The sequence below is a fragment of the Neovison vison genome, chromosome 7 (assembly GCF_020171115.1).
Source record: "Neovison vison isolate M4711 chromosome 7, ASM_NN_V1, whole genome shotgun sequence".
Classification (NCBI taxonomy): Eukaryota; Metazoa; Chordata; class Mammalia; order Carnivora; family Mustelidae; genus Neogale; species Neogale vison.
Genome location: NC_058097.1, coordinates 112,347,834 through 112,368,566, shown reverse-complemented (window position 1 = coordinate 112,368,566; position 20,733 = coordinate 112,347,834).

The following is a 20,733-nucleotide window of genomic DNA, read 5'->3' as shown; positions in this document are numbered from 1 at the left end:
AACGTATGTGGGGTGTGTGTGTGTGTGTGTGTGTGTGTTAATAGCATGGGGGTGGTGTCGGGGGTCCAAGGGGGATATTCAATATTTTAAGCATTATTAAAAAAAGATATTGCGGGGCGCCTGGGTGGCACAGTGGGTTAAAACCTCTGCCTTCGGCTCAGGTCATGATCTTGGGGTCCTGGAATCGAGCCCCGCCTCCAGGCTCTCTGCTCAGCGGGGAGTCTGCTTCCCTTCCTTTTTCTCTGCCTGCCTCTCTGCCTACTTGTGATCTCTGCCCATCAAGGGAAAAAATAAAATCTTTAAAAAAAAAAAAGAAAGAAATTGCCTGAGAATGAACCGATATGGCAAGAAATTATTAACCATCTACTTCATCTCGGAAAGATCAATGAAATCAACCCTCTCTGTTTCTCCTTTGATACCAGCTATCACTCTACCCTAAGAAGCCCCAGCTCCTGAGAAGGCACTTGGAGGGTCACTCAGGCACCCAACCCTTACCTCAACTCTGTGGGGCATCGGGGTTAAGGAAATTCAGTAATCCGGCTGGAGCCCATGTTATATGTAGATGTCAGTAACTTTCATACACATGAGTAACAAACAAGATATAATGAAATTTTTAAAAAAACCTGTTTTAGAACAATTTTTTAAAAACACAGCAATACCTGTAAGTAAATTTAAGAGTTATGCAAGATGAATAAAACATTAAAATACCAAAACTAAACTGGAAAACCTAAGTATAGAGGCTTACTTACCATCTTTCTCTTTCTTTCTGTCTTTCTTCCTTTCTTTTTCTTGCTTAGCTTTAGTTAGTTAGCTTGTCTCAGGGTTACAGTTTAGTGATTCATCAGTGACCTCTAACACCCAGTGCTCATTCCACCAAGTGCCCTCTTTATGCCCATCCCCTAGTTACCCCATCCCCCTACCTACCTCCTCTCCAGCAACCCTCAGATTGTTACCCGGAGTTCGATGTCTCTTATGGTTTGCCTCCCTCTCTATTTTCATCTTATTTTATTTTTCCTTCCCTTCCTCTATGATCTTCTGTTTTGTTTCTTAAATTCCACACATGAGCGAAATCTTATTTGACTTTTTCTGGCTGACTTATTTCGCTTAGCATAATACCCTCTAGTTCCATCCACGTCGTTGCAAAGGGCAAGATTTCATACTTTTGATGGTGGAGTAATTATGCCATTATATACCGATACCACATCTTGTTTATTCATTCATCCATCAATGGACACCTGGGCTCTTTCCATAGTTTGGCTATTGTGGATATTGCTGCTATAAAGATTGGGGTGCACGTACCCCTTCAAATCACTATGTTTGTATCCTTGGGGTAAATACCCAGTAGTGCCATTGCTGGATCATAGGTAGCTCTATTTTTAGCTTTTTGAGGCACCTCCATACTGTTTTCCAGAGTGGCCGCACCAGCTTGCATTCCTACCAGCAGTGTAAAAGGGTTCTCCTTTCTCTGCATCTTCACCAATATCTGTTGTTTCCTGAGTTGTTAATTTTAACCATTCTGACAGGTGTGAGGTGGTATCTCATTGTGGTTTTGTTTTGTATTTCCCTGCTGAGGTTTACCATGTTCTCTGATAGCCAGACAGGAGATTGCGATTAAGAAACCAGTTTTCCACTCCCCATATCTGTAAATTTAATGCACTGTCAATGAAATACCAAGATATTTTAAAACAAACTTGACTCCAGAGTTGATGTGGGTAAAGAAACATGCAAGAATATCCTGGAAATGTTTTTAAAAAATGAGGAGAGCACCAGTCTTGGCAGATATTAAATACATTTTGAAACTGCATTAACATAAATCATGCAGTGCTCATACAATGAATAGACAGATCATAAACTACACGAGGAAATAATAAATGCAAATACATGAGGCAAATTTGTGTATAAAGTTGGGATCTCTAATTAGCAGATTATCTATAGATTATTTGATAGATGGCTTAGGAACAATAAAGTAACCATTTGTAGAAGAAATAAAGCTGGATTCATACTTTATACCTAACATCAGAATAAATTCCCAGGACTCGTGGGTGGCTCACTCAGTTAAACATCTGCCTCAGGTCATGATCCCAATATCCTGGGATCGTGAGTCCCACGCTGGGCTCCCTGCTCAGCAGGGAACCTGCTTCTCCCTCTGACTGTTGTTCCCTCTGGTTGTGTGCTCTCTCTCTCTCTCTCTCTCTCTGATAAATAAATAAGTAAAACCTTGGAAAAAAAAAAAAAGAAGTTCCCAATGAATCAAAGGTTTATATGTGAAACATGGGACCATAAACTTACAGAAAGAAATCTAGGACAGTTCTCTTGGAACCTCGTTTGGGAAAGACCTTCCTAACCGTGACGCAAAACTAGAAGCCATAGAAGAAAATACAAAGCCAACAATATCAAACAAAAAGTCCACATAGTGAAAATCACCACGAACAGAGTTTGAAGAAAAGACAACCTGGGGAAACAATATTTGCAACGTATGTGTTAGATTAACAAATCAATAGAAAAATTGGGCAGTCCCCCTCAAAAGAAACACATGAACAAAATGTTTCATCTCATTATTAATAAAAAAAATACAAGTGAAAATTACTCTAAGATAATATGCCCCTTTGCAAAGTTCAAAAATGTCACAACGACTGCTGTAGTATTGCCCAGGGCTCTTATATATTGATGGAGTAGAAACTGATACAACTTTCATGCAGAGTAAGTCCTCAAAAACTTTAAAAATCATAAATTTGTATGTCCTTTGAACAACCAATTTCACTTCTGGGAATTTATAGATGTATAAAATGGTATATGGACATAGTAATTTAATGCATTGTTGCCTGTTCTTTTTTTTAAGATTTTATTTATTTATTTAACAGAGAGAGAGACAGTGAGAGAGGGAACACAAGCTGGGGGAAAGGGAGAGGGAGAAGCAGGCTTCCCACTGAGCAGGTAGCCTGATGTGCGGCTGGACCCTGGGACCCCAGGATCACGACCTGAGCCAAAGGCAGATGCTTCACTGACTAAGCCACCCAGATGCCCCATACATTGCCTACTCTTTTAAACAATTGGAAACAACCTAGATATCTATTAATAAGAGAATGGTAAAATAAATGATCATAAATTTATCCAGTGGAATAATATATAGCCATAAACAACAATGAGGGAGCTCTTTATGCACTAAAATTGAATAATCTTCAAGATGTATCATTGGATGAAAACAAAAAGCAAGTACAGAGCATTGTGTAGCACATTCTGCCACTTACTGAGAAACGGACAAAAAGAATATATAAACATGCTTGGCAATATACATAGAAAATATCACTGGATGTTGTAGAGGTTGGGGAGGAAAAATGGGTGTCTGAGATAGTGGTAGGAGGTAAGATATACATTTCCTATACACATTTTTCCTATACAGAATTTTATAAATTTGAACCAAGTGAATATATCATCTATTTTTTTTAAGATTTTATTTATTTATTTGACAGAGATCACAAGTAGGCAGAGAGGCAGACAGAGAGAGAGAGAGGAGGAAGCAGGCTCCCCGCTGACCAGAGAGCCCGATGCTGGACTCAATCCCAGGACCCTGAGATCATGACATGAGCCGAAGGCAGAGGCTTAACCCACTGAGCCACCCAGGCACCCCAATATATCATTTATTTTTTTTAAATGCCAAATACAAGTTTAAAGACTGGACAGGATAGAAGGAGCAATGAGACAGAAATTAACAGATGTTAATTTCATAATAAATGCATAAACATTAATGCACAAGAAGAACTCAGAGCGTGATCTTGGTCAGCAGACTGAGGAACAAAGAGTGACTTCGATTGTGTGATATGATGCGAAGCGCTTGGAATATAGAGCTGTCGAAGTGTAATTTCTGAAAATACTAAAAACCATAATTCTCTTACAGAATAGAATGAACACCTGTCAATGATTTTATTTAAATGATTAACCCACAAGGGCATCAGGGAAATGGAAGCACTGATTCCAAGAACAGCTGAGGAAGTGGGGTGGATATAACCCACAGGGACAGGCACAACAAATTAAGTTTTTTAAAATTAGAGACAAATCTAACTCGTGTTCCACTGGGAAAGAAAAGCGTCTTTTCTGAAGGACAGAAATCGTTTGTACCTCTATAAATAGATACATGTTGGACCCATATCTACAAGTTAACATGTAACGTCAAGGAGTCTGAGCCCTGCCTTAGCTGAATATAACAAAATCAAACATCAGTTTCTTCTCCTAGACACAGAAATAGGAGTTTATTCTCTTAGAGAGAACTAATTTGCTGGGCCCAGTGCAAATGAGGATTGTTGTTCAAAAATTATGCAGAATTTCAAGACAGCAACAGTCAAGCAATAAGCCAAGTTAGGGGGCTCTCCTAAGTGCAGAGTTCTGGGTGATTGCGGAGATCTATAACCCACCAAGCTAGTCTTGCCAGGAGAAGTAGATAAACCCAGGAGAACTTTCAAATAATGCCCCATCGATGACATGAGAGGATGTGTAGGCACCCTCTTGCTTTATTTCAGGTCTTTTTTTTTTTTTTTTTTTTCATTACAGAGTGGAAAGAACCCCTTCATAGTTACATGATCTTGGGCAAGTTACTTAATGTCTGTAAAACTCCCTTGCCTCCCTGATAACTGAGGATTAAAAATAATGGTTGCCAGAGGGGCTTGGGGGGATGGTGAAATGGGTGAAAGAATCAAGAAGTACAGACTTCTGGGGATGTCATGTACAACATGGTGACTGTAGCTAGCAACCCTGTGTTGTATATTTGAAAGGTGCCAAGAGAGTAGATCTTCCAAATTTTCATCACAAGGGAAAGAATTTGTAACTATGTGTGACAGTGAATATTAACTAGACTTCTTGCGGTGATCAGTTCCCAGTATATACATATGTTGAATCATTATGTCGTACCCTTAAAACTAATATGTATGTGCATTATATCTCAATTAAAAATTCTCTAGTAGTCACATTAAACAAGGTAAAAAAGTGAAATTAGTATTTTTTATTTAACCCACTATACTAAAAATATCATTGTGATATGAAAGCAGTGTTAAAAATTATTAATACAAAGGGACTTGCCCTATATACTTCTTAGGGTTATAATGATTTCTCAATAAGACATGCATCTGACAGTTGGATACACTGTAAAGTCCTATATGAGACTATGCAAATATTTAAAATCAGAGTGGAGTTTTGTCCGTTCAGTCTGACAATTCCTTTGGATTTTCTTTCTCATTTTCTTTTCTTTTCTTTTTTTAATTTTGAGTGATTGATTGATTGAAGTATAGTCGGCTCACGATGTTACCCTAGTTTCGAGTGTACGACATTGTGACTCATCAAGTCTGTACGTTATGACGTGCTCGCAAGTGTATCTCCCATCTGTCCCCACACAACGCTATCCCAATACCATTGACTATCGTCTTTATGCTGTACTCTTCATGCCCATGATTTATTCATTCCATAACGGATTCTCTTTTGAGAGTCAATTCTCTTAACTTAGAGAAAGACCTCCTGGATAAAATGACCTTGAATTGCATTATAAGGAGAGGAAGAGAACGGGATGTGGCTGTCAGGAAGTGGGAGGTTGTCCAGACATAAGTGACAGTTTGGACAAAGCCTCGGAGAAAGGGAAGACTGAGCCCATCCCTGGAGACCCCCAAAACAGTGAGCTTCACCGGCTGGCAGGAGATGAGAGCTGACACCCGAAAAATCATGGTAACTCACCTAGCCTGTGAAATATCATCAGGGCAGTGACTGTCAACAAAATTTCCCCCAAATACCTCTGAAGGCAGAAGAAAGAAAATAACTCTCCAAAAAGATCACTACAACTGGGACACTTCTTTTATTTATTTATTGGGAAGGGGGGAGACACTTCTTTTAATTCTTGTGTTTATCTTCATAAATTCATGAAAATTTTACACGCTATTCCATCATATATCCAAGGTTATTTTAATATTAAAAATAATAGTCCCCCCAGCAAAAACAAACAAACAAACAAACAAAACTTGGGTAAAATTGTATTCCTTCAAGATATCCCATATTTATTCTGTGGTTCCCATAATCCAGAGGCTTAAGCATCCCCATCTAAAAGGCACTATAATATTAGCCCCTTGCATAATATTGTTCATGACATTTCGATGATCAAGGCTACTCCCCAGAAGCTTCCACGCTTGACTGGGGCCCTTCCGGCACTTCCAGGACCAGAACTCCTTGGATGAGGTCCAAAAGAGGACATGCCTTCTGCAGAAATCTCACTCCACAGCCCCGGTTACACCCAGCCTTCTCCGCGTCCTTTTCTTTTTCTTTGCAGGTACTCCCACCCACCACAAGCCTCCCGCCTCACCCCTCCCTGATCCCCAGAGTGCTAACGGGTTTAAGGGGATTTAGGACTACCTGAGTCTTCCCCAAATTCTTTTTTTTTTTCCCCCTAAATTTTTTGCCCAGTTTAGTTTTTCTGCTGCGTAATTAGGTTTGGAGATGGAACTATAGAAGGGGTAGGGGAGGGGAGAGGGGAGCTTAGACTCAGAACAGAGCACTTGCCATGAGAGCAAGCAGTCTCTAAACTCTTCCAGTTGTAGACCACCCAGGCTCACTAGCTCCCACCTACTGCCCTGAGCCCCTTGAACCGTGCGCATATTTCTGCTCTCCAGAGCCTCAGCCGCTGGAGCAGAATTACCATTTGTTTATGATTAGGCCCGGGCTGCTGAATGCACAAAGTACACTGGAAAACTCAGATGGCAACCCTTCCGACTGATCTAACAAGAGCTTCTTGTGTATTTCCTTTTGTTCAAGTCTGCATACATTGCTCAGAGACTGGATGACGATTTGAAAGAGCAGAGTTTATGACTGCCTCTGTGTCTTAAAGAGGAATTAGGGTAAACTGATGATTCTTCCTTGATCCCTTCTTGCCATCTTCAGAGCTTGTTTTTATCAGCAGGGGCTGCTGGGTTGCAAAATGGGAGTGCAGAGGAGCAAGTAAAGTATTTTTCCCCATTTGCGTCAAAATGGTGGAGGTTGGGGAGGGAATGCCAGGTGGGGATGGCCTTTGGTGCTTGGTGCACAGTCAGGGTGCCACGGCCATGTCTCTGCAGAGGGCTCCCTGGAAGGGCTCTCACTTCACCTTTCTGCAGAACTCTGGCCCATCTGAGGACCAGACTCTCGATGTGGCTGTCTTCTCCCCACTCGGAAGAAGGAGGAAGGAAGAGGAGGAAACCAGGAGGACTAGGTTCTCACCTACAGGACCAGCCCTCTGTAGCAAGCAACTGAGACCCATGCTGGGCAGGGAGGAGAGTCATCATTTCCCACTGGACTAACACCTGAGAACCGGAGCCGGAAGTAGAACGTAAGGACACAAATTGCCAGGCCCCAACCCAGAAGGAATGAATCAGCCTTGGTTTGAGGAAAATAGGAATATGTCACATCAAATTGCCCCCAGTGACTCTGTTGTGTGAGCAGAGGAGGAGACCATTGAACGAGGCCAGCACTTAGCGTCAAATGGCTGCACCTGCCAGTCTGACCAAGAAGATTTCAGCTCTTAAAATTTGGTTCAAGGGCACCTGGGTGGCTCAGTTGGTTAAGCATCTGCTTTTGGCTTAGGTCATGACCCCAGGGTCCTTGGATGGAGTCCCACATCCAGCTCCCTTCTCAGCAGGGAGTCTGCTTCTCCCTGTCCCTTCCCCTTCTCATGTTCCTTCTCTCTCTGTCTCTCTTTCTCAAATAAAAACAAAAAATAAAATTTTGGTTTAACCTGTTGTTCCACCATGGACCACCTCCTTCCCCCCAACACACACCGTAGCACTATCGTTTGCCCTGATGATGCTGGGAGATCGCAGTACCCTTAACCATCCTGTGTGCTCATTAGTTTTCACTGTCCATTAGCAGTCTTGCCCCAGGGGGCAGCTCAGGTCCCTCCTGGTGTAGATAACTAATAACCCACATCCAAGCTAGAACACCAGTGTGCATCCCACCAGGGGGATCTTTTGGTCCCTCAAACTCAATATAAAGTCACTCACTGGGTCATTTTCTCAAGCAGCTTTCTCTCCTGGCTTCTACGTTTCTTTCTGGTCTTAGAATGGTAATTCTTGGGCGCCTGGGTGGCTCAGCGGGTTAAGCTGCTGCCTTCGGCTCAGGTCATGAACTCCGAGTCCTCGGATCGAGCCCCCCATCAGGCTCTCTGCTCAGCAGGGAGCCTGCTTCCTCCTCTCTCTCTCTCTCTCTGCCTGCTTGTGATCTCTCTCAATAAATCTCTCTCAAATAAATAAATAAAATCTTTAAAAAAAAAATGGTAATTCTTCCTGTCATCCTGGCTTGAAATCAACATTCCAATCAACTTACCTCTCTCCCTTCCCATACGTCCTGCTCCTCTAATCAGTCACCACATCTCACAACTTTCAACTCACAAGTTGCCACTGTCACCGCCTCCTTAGGCACACCGCTTCTGCCCCGGCTCAGCCCTCTTCACCTCTCGCCTGGAAGGCTGAATGCCGTGAAGGTGAGCTTTCCACCCCCAGCTGATCCCAAGGCACTCCACCCACCTCCTTCAACCATTTCCTATCCCACCGCCTCCCTTTTAGGGGGTTGGTTACAAGTAAATTGGATCCATCTTTTAAAGACCATATTGTTCGCCAGATCAAAAACCTGTAACAGTTTCCTGTGCCTACTGAGTGAAGCCTGGACATTTTTTCAGTGATTTGGCCCAATGCCATCCTACCGGTCTATCTCCACCCAGAAGTTTCTTAAACTCCCAAACGGTCACCACCTGCGGATCCTTCAAAATCGCTCCCCTTCCTCCTCCCTGAGCCTCTACCCTTGCCATGTCTTTCTTACTCCTGTATTAAATGTTATCTTTCCTTCAGGGCCCCAGCTCAAAAGTTACCTTCTTCTTCTTTTTTTTTTTCCAAAGATTTGTTTGTTTATTTATTTGACAGACAGAAATTTCTGACAGACAGAGATCACAAGTAGGCAGAGAGGCAGGCAGAGAGAGAGGAGGAAGCAGGCTCCCTGCTGAGCAGAGAGCCCGATGCGGGACTCGATCCCAGGACCCTGGGATCATGACCTGAGCCGAAGGCAGAGGCTTTAACCCACTGAGCCACCCAGGTGCCCCAAAAGTTACCTTCTTCATGATGTCTTCCATGATCAGACTAGTCCCATGTGATTTCATGCTCCCCAAGACGAGTATTCTTTTCTTACAACATTTTTTTCACGCCTGCTCTTACAGACGTTATTTGGTTGTCTGCCATGGCTCTCTTACTAGACCATTTGTTTCTTTAGGGTATATTTCTTTACTCTTCTTAATGTCCCCCATTGTGTCTAATCTAATGCTTTGCATAAGAACCACACTTGGAGTGTGCCTGGGTGGCTCAGTCAGTTAAGGGTCTGCCTTTGGTTCAGGTCATGTTCCCAAGGTCCTGGGATCGAGCCCTGCATTGGGCTCCCTGCTCCTGGGGCGCCTGCTTCTCCCCTTTTTGCTCCCCCTGCTTATGCGCTCTCTCTCTCCGCATCAAATAAATAAATAAAATCTTAAAAACAACAACAACTAAGTGTTGACAGACTGAGGAAAGGCAGAAATTAATAATGGATTGTGTTGGGGCGAGGAAGACAGATAGCTAGTACACTCATTATTAAATATTCAAAATTAAATATTGGAATTTTTCCCTTCTGGTTGTGCGTCTTCTGCACTAGTTCATGCTGTAAGCGTCGGCAGCACTAGCTAGCGACACTTACATGATTAGATTAGATTAGATTAGATTCCTGGGAGCCCCCAGCTTCCCTGAGTCCTCCTCTGACAGCCCCAAACCCCCTGCAAGACCAAGAGATGATGCTTAACACAGCAGGAAGTCTCCAAAACTAGTTGATGCCTCCAGAGTAACACCAGCCACAGGGAGGAGCAACATGATAATCAAATAGGTCTAACAACATTGACTTTTAGATGGGATACTACACTTGCCTGGGCACAGAAGGAACTAGAAACCTAGAGATGATTGCTGCACATTTTAGAATAGGAATGTTTCAGCGGCTAGAAGACATATCAACGTTTGTGTGATGACTGGTGAAGCAGAGTGCATATTTCTGTAAGTAGTAATAACAACCAGGATTGGACAAAACACTTTAATTTTCATAAGAAGTCTTGAAAGCAACTGTTTCTACCTCATTTACAAGGGAACAGATAGTAGCAGTGGACCAGATAAGCAGCAATTTGCCCAGGTTCCTACAGTGAGAACACAAGCTATCTGAGTTCCTAGATCTTCTGCACCATTTCATGCTGCTTCTGTATCAGGCAGCAACAATATGGTGCCCCTTGGTAGAAAGAAAGAGAAGAAGAAAGAAAAAAGAGAGAAAGAAAGGAAAGGAAGAATGGAAAGGGGTGGAGGGAAGGAGGGAAAGTAAGAGAAAGAGGGAAAGAAGGGAGGGAGAGAAGGAGGCAGAAGGAAAGAAAAAAGAAAGAAAAGGAGACAGTGGGGGGAACCCAACTTATAAGGAGTAAGCAGGAACATTTTGAAGCCTTCATAGGCCTTTCAGAGGCTTCATACCACATTCTATTAAGCATATTAAAATATGCCCAATCTTGGTGCTTCTGGGTGGCTCAGTTGGTTAAGGGTCTGACTCTTGATTTCAACTTAGGCCATGATTTCAGGGTCATGAGATCGAGTCCTGAGTCTGGCTCCGAGCCGAGCATGGAGCCTGCATAAGATTCTCTCTACTCCCCCCCTTTGACCCTCTTCTCCATCTGCTCGCTTTCTCTCCTCTCAAATAAGTAAATAAATAAATATTTAAAAAACCCAATCTTTAACTTTTTTAACTACAAAAATCCTGTTTTTTATTTTAATAGTTTTACTTCTCAAAATTTGGCCTAACAATGATTTCTTGGCAATCATCACTCCCTATCAGGAATTCTGCCAATGACGAAAAACTAGCCTGCGAATTGTTCTTGATAGGTAAAAATGTTGTAATAAATGTAACAATTAAAGAAAAGGGCATAACAACCTCCTTGTAGAGTTAGTGAGACCTATTAATTTTATTTTCACATTTTCTTTTTGTACTGTGAAGCTGGTTACATTTTTTTAGATCTTCAGCATTGCTCCGTCTCTACCACTAGCCCTAGAGAAAAACAGCCCTGGTTGCACGTGTTGGAGGAGGGTTGGCTTGCAAACTGAACCAGGACCCCTGAAGTACCACAGACATGCCATCAGCCACCTCCTCCCCAAGCCATCTTTATACGTCTTCATACAAGGTGTAAACCACTGCTTCCATGGTGGAGTTAATTTCAAATCCCAAGTGGGCCTCTTCTAGGAAACCCCTCCCCACTCTGGATCTGGCCAAGCTACTGGGAGAGGAGCAGCAGATGGAGAGTTGTGACACAGGTTGGAAGCAGGGCAGTCAGTGGGCTCGAGGCTGGCCAGCTCCCTGCCTCACCCAGCCCAGGCCCAGAGAGAGAGGCACAGAGTGCTTACCAGTGAACACTGTTTACTTGGGCCAACCTGAGTGCATTCCTCGCCCAGGATGCAGTCAAAGACGATGCTAAACAGTCCTCCTTTGCTTTTGGGGTTGCTATGACAGCCAGGAATTTGCTGGAACCTGGAGAAGGATTCTGTCCTCGGACCGGAAGAGTTATTGGTTCCAAATGGTTCTGCTTACAGTTCTTGGTGTCCCCTTTGACACCGGCCAGATGGAAGGATCTCTAAACTGGGAATTTGGAAATGTCCCAATGGAAAGGCTATTTCCAAGCTGGGTGAAGCTGCATTAGAAGGAATGTAGGTGTGACTGAAGGAGCTTTTTGGCAAGAAAAGCTGGAAAATATTACAGTAGGCCCAGGAGAACCTCATTGTTCTCTGGAAAACTCATATTTGTTTAGCATTCTGTGGTTTGCTAACTACATGTACATAAATTATGTCATTGGAGACCTGTTCCCTGAAACAAATAATGCATTATATGTTAATTTTCTAAAAGAGACTTTCGACCATTTAAAAGAAAATTATGTCATTAGATCTTCACATCTGTCTGGCGAAGTAATAATTGGATATTATATTTGACCAAGGACAAGGAAAGTCAGTCTCAGTAAGAAAAAGAACAAACAGCTAACAAGTGGGAGAATTGAGATTTGAATCTGGGCTTTCTGATTCAAGATTGAACAATTTGAATTCTATAATGATCTCCAAAAAATAGATGAGGTCACACCTGATCTAAACAGTTTGGGAGGATTTTTTGTTTGTTTGTTTAAGGAAGTGATGTTGTAGGGGATGTTGTGGGAATAATTTTTCTTATTGTGGTAAAATACATGTAACATTAAATTTATCATCTTAGCCATATTTAAGTGTACAGTTCAGTGGCATTAAGTATATTTAAATTGTGACACCTGGGTGGCTCAGTTGGTTAAGTGTCTGCCTTCGGCTCAGGTCATGATCCCTGGGTCCTGGGGTCCAGCCCCACATTGGGCTCCCTGGGAGCCTGCTTCTCCCTCTGGCTGCTGCTCCCCATGCTTGTGCTCTCTCTCTCTCTGACAAACAAATAAATTAAAATTTTTTTAAAAGTATATTTGAATTGTTAGGCAACCACCACCAGCACCCGTCCCCAGAAATGTTTCCATGTTGCAAAGCTAACACTCTGAACCCATTAAACACCAACTCCTCATTCCGTCCTGCCCCTAACCCCCTGAAAATTTCCACTCTATTTTCTGTCTTTCTAAATTGAACCACTCAGGAGGCCTGGGTGGCTCAGTCAGTGAAGCCTCTGCCTTCAGCTCAGGTCATGATCAGGGTCCTGGGATCCAGTCCCGCATTGGGCTCCTTGCTCAGCAGGGAGAGTCTCTCCCTCTGCCTGCCTCTCTCCCTGTGTGTGCTCCTCACTCTTGTGCTCCCTCTTTCTGATTAACTAATTAATTAGATTTATTAAATAAATAAATGAATAAGACCACACTCTGTCCTCCGTATAAGTGGAATCCTACAGTATTTGTCTTTCCGTGCCAGGCTTATGTCACTTAGCATAATGTCCTTCAGGTTCCTTCATATTGTAGCATGTGACAGAATCTCCTTCTTTTTAAAGGCCGAATACTATTCTACTGTGTGTATACGCCACGTTCTGTTTGTGGGTTCATCTGATTCGTCTGCCGGTGAACATTTGGGTCACTTTGGGTCTTTTCCACGTTTTGGCTATGCTGAATGATGCTGCGATGAACATGGGCGGGCAAATACCTTTTTGGGTTCCTGCCTTCAATTCTTCTGAGACTATATCCAGACGTGAAATCCCTGGGCTATATGGTAATTCTATGTTTAGTTTTCTTGAGGAATCATCATACTATTTTCCTCAGCAGCTATGCCATTGTATATCCCCACCGAGAGTGCCCAAGGGTCTGGATAGCTCTACGTTCTCATCATCACTTGTTATGTCTTGGTTTTGGTTTGTTTGTGTGTTTTAAGTGAGCCACCCTATTGAGTGTGTAGATGGATGATTCTTTTTTTTTTTTAAGATTTAATATATGTATTTATTTGACAGACAGAGATCACAAGTAGTCAGAGAGTCAGGCAGAGAGAGAGAGGAGGAAGCAGGCTCCCTGCTGAGCAGAGAGCCGGATGCGGGTCTTGATTCCAGGACCCTGGGATCATGGCCTGAGCTGAAGGCAGAGGCTTTAACCCACTGAGCCACCCAGGCGCCCCTAGATGGATGATTCTTAAACATGTGGTTATCAGGGTCAGTTTCTTTCAGAGGGATTAAAGAATGGTCCTGGGGAAACCGAGTTAGCTTCTACTTGACCCACCAGCCCTAAGCCCAGCCAGGAATCTCAAGAAAGCTTTCACTGGTCACCAGAGAGAGCACTCCAGATACCTGACTTGCTCTTGGGATAAGGAACCAACTCAAAGCACAGAGCCTCCTTGTAGGGATTTCATTTACTTTCACTGTGCATGAGAATTCGTTAAGGATGCATTTATAGTGGATCAGCTCCTTGCTCCATAACGGAGGGTCCGTGTGAGTGCCCACACCAGCGAGGGGGGCATCTCTGCAGATAAAGATGGAGGAGGAGAGTTCCAAGAAGGGGATCAGCAGGCTCGTCTTCCAAATGGCTCTAGAATCTTGAGACCTCATTTCACGTCTGTGAGCTTCCTTTATTGTTTATTTACCTCTGCCCACTTCAGAGAGATGAGTTAGATCGTATCTTTAAAGGGCTTTGAAGTGAGCGCTCTGTGAGTACAAGATGTAATATCCGATTACGTCCAGAGTTATAATTTCTCCACCTGGCAAGAACTGCTGGATTCTCTCTAATGTGGTTCAGAACAGCGGGGAAGCTCCGGGCTGGTGAGTTTGGGACTGGGAACCATGTCTGATTCTCCCAACCTTGGATGTACAAGTTTTATCCTCCTTAAATGTCACCTCCTCCAAGAAGCAGTCTCTGATGACTACACAGGACAAAATCATAGTCTCCTCCTTCTAAATTCTGAAGCACTTCACTTATGGCTGTCTCAGGCCAAAGGCTACATTTTGTCCTGGATTCCTGGTTATTTAATACCACATAGGGGCATCTGGCTGGCTCAGTTGGTAGAGCACACCAACCTTAATTCCAGATTATGAGTTTGAACCCCAGGTTGGATGTAGAGATTAGAAAGAAAAGAAAAGAGGCTTCCCTTCCCTCTTTGAAACTGGATGCCCCTTAGAGGCAAAACCCATTTTTGGTTTGCATATAGTATAAAGTAAATGTTTACCAAAAACTCCCTAGCAAACTTCTCTTATGGCTGACATGTTGGCCAGAACTGTGTTACATGGGCTTTCCTGGAGCAGGGAAGGCTGGGGAAGGGTTTAGATATCTTAGCTTTGTTAGTGGAGGAGCGTTGAGAATGGGGCTGGGTGAGCCAGCGAACCTGTCTTTGTGTTCGGCACATGCTTGGGGAAGCCAGAGGGGAGAAGCCTCACTCTGAGTCCCGTGACTGGGCTCTATTTCCTCTGTGGGCCCCGCTGTGTCTGTCATGGGGATGCACTAAACATCCCTTGACTGACTGACTCTCTACCCTAACTGGGAAACTGGGGGCACAGAGAAGAATGACCCATTCAAAGTAGGTCAGTTTCATTTCCTACCACTGATACTCTTAATATTTACCTCACATTCCTCAAGAACTCAAGAGTTTACAAAGCACCAGCAGCCGTGTTTTCTTCAGACAAAAAAATGAAGGCTCAGGTTCAATAAGTTGCTCAAGGTGACTTTCAGAAAAGCCAAGTCTGCTACAATCCTGGTCTCCTGATGTCACTCCTCTGGCTCCGTCCACTACTCTCCACTGCCTCTCGGAGGGCCGTTTCTGGCCACAGCTGTCCTATTCCCAAACCTGCTCCCCAGAACAGTATAGTCAGGAGAGATGCCAGACAAAGCAAGAGGCTGCAAGACGGTGACGTGTGTCATGTGCTCGTGGGTGTGTGGTAGTTGGGAAGGTGGGAGATGTTCTTCCTCGTCGCCTGTCCCCTCAGCCTGGCCACCACAGACATCAGTCTTGCCAATGAGCAGCTGCTTGCAGCTGTGGACAGCCCTCAGCATCTCAGCCCACGAAAATATGAGTTCCCCTCAGGACCCTGGGGGCATATCCAGGTTTTGCATATGTCATCCTCCCTTTTACACTGTGGTTTTGACAGCCTCATCCATTTCTAGAAAAAAAAGAAAAAAAGAAAAAAAAATTTCCAGCTCTTTCCTGGGTCCTATCACACCTGTTCCTGCCAGCCAACACCATGGGTTTTTCTGTTCTCATTCCTGACCTTTTAGGAAGAGGCTGTCTGGTAATCTTCCACAGGCGGGAAAGAGAATGGGTCTGGTCGCTAGGCAACCGGCCTCAAGCTTGGCTCTGCCTCTAACTTGAGTGTGACCCTGAGATAGCACATCCGCAGGCTGGGGCTCGGTCTGTAAAATGGGGAAGTTCAACCAGAAGGAACTCTACAGACCCATGCAGCTCCATAGTGGAGACAGCAGCTGCATGGGGTGAGGTGGAGGAGGGGGCGCGCGGAGATCTAATTTAGGCTTTCGGGCTGGAACACGTCTTTTAAGCCTGAATGAATGAAAAGTGCATGAGCTCTCCTGCGAGCTGGGGACAGCAGGTCTCCATTCCCCAGCTGGAAAATATATGAATTATTTCTGTCTTCTGATCTGGCAGTTTGCATTCTCTGCTATGGGCTTACATGTCACAGAAGGAAACAGGCTGCCGGGTTCTCAGAAAAATCACCTAGGGGCTCTGTTTGGCTGCAGAAAGAAGCCAGACATGGGGCTGGTCACCCACAGAATCGTAGCAGCCCACCCGAGACCGTGGTCTAGGAATCAGACTAGGAATCTTCTTAACTTGAACACCACCAACTCGCTGGGTAACCCTAGACGATTTGCTATGCCTCTCTGAGCTTGTGTCCTTTCATAAAATAAACAAGTTAGAGGGGATGCTTCTCATACTCCCTTAAAGCCAAGGATCTGAAATTCTTCACTGAATCGTGTTCCTCTCCTACTTGGCTTCTCTATGACAGTTTGTTTTGGGGGTACTTCTGAGTATTACTAACCACAGAAAAGCCTTTTGATTTTGACCTCAGCTCAGACACGGGGAATGAGGTGAGGAAGGGAGAAAGCTACAAATACGTTTATTACCCCCTTGTGCTGTGTGTTTCTAAAGAAATGCAAGACTTCATCCTTCAAGGAGAGAGATGCTATCTTCCCAAAGCTGAGAGGGGAAAGGGGTGCCAGTAGATCCCGTTACTGTCTAGGCTGGAGTTTGGGCACTCACTGTTCGTTGTATTCATTAAGGGAGAACAGAGAAGGAAACTAACTTTCGCTGGGCCCTCATGTGCCCTGTGCTGAGCGCTTTCTCATATAGCCTCATGTGACCTTCTGAACAACCACTAGAGAAACCTTACAGATGAAATAAGGAAGGTTGAGAGAGATTAGAAGACACTTGCCCAAGCTGGACACTGTAAGGAGAGTAGTGAGAATTCGAAATCAGCCTGTCTTTGGGCCCCCGGCTAGCTCAGTCTGTAGAGTGTCGACTCTTGATCCCAGGGTTACAAGTTTGAGCCCCATGTTGGGTGTCAGGATGATTTAAAAATAAAATCTTAAAAAAAAAAAAATCGGCCTGTCTTTCTGCAAAGTCTGAACTGCCTCTCTGAGGTGTGACTTCAGCAGGAATTGAAAGTAGGACTCGGGGGAATCTGGGAACACCTCTCCCTCACTCTCGGGCCCCCGGGGGGATAAGAGCTGATTTCTCCACATTAGTGGAGCTCCTTATTCCTTAGTCTCCACGAGCTCTCGGGGCTCCCCAGGCACAGCCTCAGGCCTGACCCTGAAAGCCAGATGGAGCCTCGCACTGTCCCGCCATAAAAAGCCACAGCACCCTGAACAGCCAGGTCCAGAAGTATCCTTGTGAGACAGGAAAGAGCTTAGAAAGATAACCTTGTTTTAGCAGAAAAAGGAAATGAGACAGAAGTTGGCTCCTTACTCCGGGGAATGGAATCCTATGAACTCAACTGATTTTGTTGGAACATTTACCACACTTGTGGAAGGCGCTTTCTTCGTTCTCTCATTTCTCCCTCAGAACAGTGTTAGGAAAAGGGGAAACGAAGGGGCTTGCTGAAGTCAGGTGACCTACTCAAAGCCACTAAGAACCAAAACTTTCTGCCTCCTAGCCCAGCAAACAGCAATTACGCCACAGCTGCCTTCTTCTAAACGCTGTCCCGAGCCTGTATCTTCATCCGAGACAACTGGGCACAAGTGGATGCTGAAGCTTGAAGGGACAGAAGGATGTGTGGTCCCTGGTCCCCAGTCGTCCTGTGAGACGAGGCAGCAGCTCAGAACTCCCTCTTCCTCACGGTGCCCCCCTGCCCTCTGCTTACAGGACTTGCCCTGGGAGGTCTTCCTTGACATCATCTACACTAGGGACAGAATCCTGCTATCAGTGCCATGAACTTGCCCGTTCCCCATACTTCCCACTGCACTGCCTGACTGATTCTTTGTTCTCCAACTTCCTTAACTCACCATAAACATCTGGAGGGCAACGCCATCTTTGCCTGTGCTCGGCACATAGTAGGTACCTAACAAAGATTTACTGAAATTTTTTTTAAGTTTTTATTTCTTTATTTGAGAGAGAGAGAGAGAGAAGGAGTGAGCATGAGCAGGGGAAGAGGCAGAGGCAGAGAGAAGCAGACTCCCCACTGAGCAGGGAGCCCAACCCAGGGGCTCCATCCCAGGACCCAGAGATCATGATTGGAACCGAAGGCAACTCCTTAACCGACTGAGCCGCCCAGGTGGCCTCCTGAATTCTTGATTAAGAGAAAAAATAGAAAAAACCAATGGATGAGTGGATGGTAGATAGAGAAACGATGGTCTCCCAACTCATTCAAGTGACCAGGTCTCAAATGTATCTTTCCCTTCCTGACAAGCTAACTTAGTTAACTTACCTAGTTTGTTAGTAGTGCCATCAAAAGATAGTGAAGGGAGCGCCTGGGTGGCTCAGAGAGTTCAGCGTCTGCCGTGGGCTCAGGTCAGGATCTCAGGGTCCCAGGATGGAGCCTCACAGCTAGCTCCCTGCTCAGCGGGGACTCTGCTTCTCTGCAGCTCCCCCTGCTTGTGCTCTCTTTCTCTCAAATAAATAATAAATAAAAATCTTTAAAAGCAAAAGATAGTGAGGCATCAGGGCTTTCAATCTCTGACTCCGACGCTTACTAACCATGGAACAATAAGCAATTGATTTACTCCCCCTAAACCTCAGTTTCCTCATTGTAATGTGGTATTATGAGGCTTATTGATGATGTTTCTAAGCCCTGGAATATACTAGGAGGTCAATGAACAAATACTATTAATTTAGCGTATATAGAAAGACATGACATCACTTATAGTTATCTTTGGTGCGTCTTTTGTCTTCCACCTCCTCTCCTACCCGCACTGACCCGCAATGACCATCAGCTATGAACTCTGCAATCTTTTTCCAGATATCTCCCATGTTCCTTTCACCGCCCTCACATCTTCTCCCCATGTGGTGCAACAGGTTCTAACCAGTTCCTCTGCTTCACGTTTTTTGTTTAATGTTTACTGCACCTTGTGGTGGTTCTAAAAGTCCTATAAAAAGAGGTGTAGGGTGGCGATCTTGGCTCCCTATAGAGTGGGGGAGCAGGAGAAGGCACTTGTCTTGAAGCTGCACGTGCATATTATTTTAGAAAACATTGAGGGGCACTTGGGTGGCTCAGTCAGTTAAGCACCTGTCCTCAGCACAGGTCAGGATCCCAGGGTCCTGGGATGGAGCCCCGCTTCGGGCTCCCTGCTCAGCAGGGAGTCTGCTTTTTCCTCCTCACCCCCTCCTTGCTTACTGGAGTGCGTTCTCTTTCTCTCTCAAATAAATAAATAAAACCTAAAAAAAAAAAGGCAAATATTGAGATAATGTTAACTGTCATCATTAAAGCATGGGGGGAGGGAGTCTGATGGATATGAAAAGGGGTGCTAAAACCCTCTATCCTCTGATGGATATGAAAGGGGGGCTAAAACCATCCATCCTTGGCCAAACATTGGGGTCATCTCTGGGCAAAAGCTGACAATTTATATCTCCTAAAACATGGTTCTCATCAAAGTCTCCTCTGCTAAAATTTTTTTCTAGGACTCTGGAGAAGCTGCAGAATAGTTTCCAGAATCTTCTACCTCACATTCAGGACTCCACCGTTTTTGCCTCAGGCTAACTGTCCCAGGGCATTTTTCCCCAACACCAATTTTTCATTTCATTCAATGCCCCCTGAATACACCAAACTATCCCTACTTCTACGTCATGTCATTGTCCAGAAATGCCCACAAGGTGCTCTCACCTAATGAGATTCTATTCAGCCCCCGAGGCTGGACTGAAGCCTCATTCTCTCAAGGCAACATCACAACCACCCAGCCTACAGTGCTCCCTCCTTTCTGAGAATTCACAGTGTTTCTTAACTGTCAGGGTAATTTACTCAGGCACTTAACTACATAACTTTCTTGTATTGTTGTTGAAACATTTCGCGTGTTGACGTTTTCTCTCCCACTGGACAGAGAGGTCCATTTAGGGTAAGGATTGCCGCATACCTCTTTGGATTCCCATGGCACCCAGCCCGGTCAGTGTGGGACATAGTGTAGGTAGGCAACGAGCTGCTGAGTTATGAGCCCTCCCGAGGCACTCTCCTCTTTGGGCCCACAGATGCAGGATAATAGAAAAGAGGCTTCAGGAGAGGGACAGTCATCTTCAGGGATGCAAAGACCCTTTCCAAGGAACGCAGGTCAACTATCTACTGGTTCTAAGACTCTGGACCCGCGAAAACCAAGGGTGTATGACCTAATCTCAGCCTCGTCAACTCACTTCCTATGCTGATGACTAATGACTTGGAGTGAAGTCTTGTTACCTTCTGCTTGAGCAATTTGGTTTAAACACACGCCTGCTTACACCCACAGACATCTGCCCTCCTATGCACACCAACCCTCCAGCAATGAAGGGTGTCACACAGTTCAGGAGAAAGGCCACAGTGCTTGGGAGATTAAAGATGGGGCTTTAAAACTTTTGCAAAATACCTCCTTTAGAAAGAAATAAAAAGGAGGTGCCTGGGCTAAGAGTATCCAAGAACTCTTTGTACTATTTTTGCAACTTTTCTGTGAGTCTGAAATTACTCAAAGCACTTAATAAAATTTTAGAGTAGAAATAAGAAAAAGTCACCTTCTCTATATATTTTCCCTCCCACCTTCCTCAGCCTTGAAGAAGAATAAACATTTTTTCAACACATTCACATAGGAATTATAGT